Below are 3375 nucleotides of genomic sequence, written 5' to 3'. Positions count from 1 at the left end.
GCAGCCCCTCCGCGCCGCAGCCTCCGGCGCCCGCGCCCGCCCCGCCTGCCGCGCTCCCGGGTCCCGCCCCCGGCCGGGCCGTCCCGCGCCGTCACCTCACCGGGAGGGGCCGCCCGCCGGGCTGCTGGGGCCCAGAGGGAAACCTGCTCCCTTGCATCAGCCGGGCGCCCGCCGGGAAGCGCCTCCGGGCCCGCCAACCGCGTGCGCGCCTCTGGGCCCTCGGGTCCTGGGGCCGCCCCTCCCGAGCCTCCGCACCTGGGGTCTCTCGCCCGTCTAACGCAGGCGGGGCACCCGGCGAATGAGGCGGTCTGGGGACCAGAAACTTCTCGGGGGCTTGCTCTCGAATGAAAAATCCTAGCCGCATCACGATGAAGAGCATCTGCGGGGGGTCGGGCTGCCTGAGCTCCAAGCCAATTCCGCCCGCTTTCTAGATCCTCCCCTGCCAAGCAGCTCGCCTCGTGGTGTCTTCGTGTTCTGGACACAACAGATCATTTCACGGGCCTGTGTAAATCTCTCATGAGACAGTCTGTATGCAGCGTTCACAGCCCCAGACACAGGAGAGCGGCTCCCTCGGCACTGGCTGCCGCCCCCGCCTGTACCACTCGGGACTCTGAGAGGTCTGCAGCGAGAGGTGCCCCCCGCCAGCCGCGCCCCGGGAAAGCACTGACCTTGTGTATTACTCCATAGAGAGTTCCCTGGCATCACTTCATGACGGAACACTCCGCTCTGCCTCCCTTCTCCGGGGCCCATAAACCTCCAGATATTGCAGGAAGCCTCCCTCTTTCCCGGAGGACACATGGGGGTTCCCGCTGGCTCCCTGGCCTTGCTAGGATGGTCACCACAGGGCTGCGTACATGCCACAGCCTGCATTTCTACAAGTGGACTTGCTGAGTCAGAATGGATGCATTTTTAATTTGAACAGATGTTGCCAAATTGCTGGGGGCCTCTGAGGCCACAAGACTTAGTTGGCTGTGGCCCGGCCAGAGGCAGAGGTGAAGTGCTCGGGGCCAGAGAGCAGGGATTGAGGAACAGAGGCGCAGATGCTGTCCAGGCGTCCTCACTCCCCAGGCGAGTGAGGATCCAGACAGTAGGTAGTTAGAGATGAAGTTCATTCGTTTATTCGGCAACAGAGGACACTGGGTGTCTGCTAAGTGTCTGGTATTGTACCAAGCAGCAGGGAACACAAGATTCCTACTCAGTTTGCCTGATTTCCTAAAACATGATTTGGGGGTGTGGGAGTGAGAGCCAGTGGGATATTGGAGCTTTCCTAACTGCTGATGGACCTTGAAAGGGGTCTTATGACAGGTGTGTGGCCCAGTCAGCACCCATCCAAATCCTGCCTCTCCAGCAAGGCCCACCTCCCGCCCAAGGCCAGATAGCATACTTCTGCCTCTTCTGCCAGGTGACCTTGACTCCGCATTCTCACTGTATGTCACTCCAGCGTGAACTCCCATGTGGACCCGTCCGTCTCCTGTGCTGGGGAGGCACAGCGGATGTGGGCCTTTGGAACTGGCTCTCCAGGCTCCAGCACTAACCGACACATGAATGTGCACAGGCGGGCTCACCCCTCCAAGCTTTGGTTCCCTCCTTTCTGGAAGGGGAACGGTATCTGCTCAGCTGAGAGATGATAAGACTTAGAAGATGCAGCACCTACAGGGAAGGCTTCCGTGGAAGTGAGCGGCATCCTTGGCCAGCCAGGCAAAGCGCCTCTCGCCTTTCTGGAATGTCAGCACTCAGTGAGTCCTGGCACCAGGGCACAAGGCAGTAGGGGCCCCACACAAAGAGAGAGAGGTGAAGAAAATCCAGGCAAAGGTGAGTAAAACCCAGTCAAGTTCTCTGGGGAGCAGGCTTCAGTGGCACTGTCCGGACAGATTCACAAGGCTCTATGTGGTGAGCCCAAGCCCGTCCCCACCCCAGCCTACCCTGGACTGTTTACCCGCTCTGCCCCCAACCCCAAAAACCCCTAAGGTCCAAGAACACAGAGCACTTCTCAGTTCCTCCTAAACCCCATGCCCTCTCTCACTTCCAGTTCTCGCGGTTGCCATTCCTCTCCATCTGGAAAGTAGCCCCAAACCCTGTTCCACCTCAACACCTGACGATGGACCCATTCTCAGGTCTCAGGTGAAAGGGCACTTCTTCTGGGAACCCCGTTCCTGTCCGGACCCCAGCCAGTCACCTCCCCCCCACTTTCTCCTTGTTTAACCCACAGACACACCGAGCATGTGATTTGGTCATTGTTCAACGTCCCCTTCCCCAGAAAAGAAGAAACCTTTGGCGCCCACGGTCCCAGCTGTCCCCCAGCCCCCTGCCCTCAGGATGTGCCACGGGCATCTGAAATAGTGAATGGAATCGTCAGGACTTCAGCTGCAGGTAAATCCAAGTAACCACAAGCTCCAGCCAGAGCCACCGTTACTCAGCAGTTGCAACATCTGTTCTGTCGTGTTTGCAGGGGTTACAGACGCAGGTCTGAGGGCTGGCTACCGACTCCCTGCCACCCTGAAGTGAGAAGGAATGCGGCTCTTTCCCACCTGGCGGCGTCTTCAGGTGTGGCGGCAGATGGGCCATGGAGGGCCTCAGAACCACTGGGTTAGCGAGTAAAAAAACAAAGCCCAGGAATTAGATCTTAGGCTGCATGTTCTAGAGTCACCGACTTCCTGACTCTCTTAGAAACATACCACTTAAGATGTGGCCGTGGCCTGAATAGTTTGAACAACATCACACAGAGATTCAGGTCGGGAAGCCAGGCAGACCCAGGTTCAAATCCAGACTATGCCACTAATTGGCTCTGTGACCTTGGGCAAGTGATTTTACTGCTTCGCACCTCAGTTTCCTAATGTGTAAAGGGGAATCATACCTACCTCAAGAGACAGTGGGAAAATTCAATGTGTATATAAAATGCCTGGAATGCCTGCTGATATAAAACTGATGTTAGTAAATGCAAGCTATTTTTAAAATTATTTCCAAAGCCCACCTGACAGAATTTTCGTTGGAGAGCGACTCCATTATGTTGACTTGAAATCCTGGCTGCCCCACTGTGCGGTGAGCTCTCCACAACGAGATCTACACAATATAGGTCACCAGCACGTGGGTGCTTAGAACTAAACACACAGCTGTCCTTGTCAGAAGGTGTGCAGGCAGTAAGACAAGTCACGTGCTGTTGTTGGGAAACTGGGTCGAAAACCAGAAGAAAAAAAAAAACAACTCTGAATTCCTGTCAGGAAGGCCTGGGTGTCAGGCATCTGTTTCTACACAGCACAGGAAAGCAAGAGCCATGGACGGGTACAAAGAGAATAAAAGAGGGAGAGCGCGCATCTGGCTGGGAGGGCGTGGGGAACAATTAAAAGTATTTGGGCTTTTAACTAGAGATTTCCACCC

Source organism: Enhydra lutris, unplaced genomic scaffold (genome assembly GCF_002288905.1).
Source record: "Enhydra lutris kenyoni isolate GAN:26980312 unplaced genomic scaffold, ASM228890v2 scaffoldscaffold13, whole genome shotgun sequence".
Taxonomy (NCBI): domain Eukaryota; kingdom Metazoa; phylum Chordata; class Mammalia; order Carnivora; family Mustelidae; genus Enhydra; species Enhydra lutris.
The sequence above is the reverse complement of the archived record's forward strand: the minus strand, read 5'-3'. Positions refer to the sequence as shown.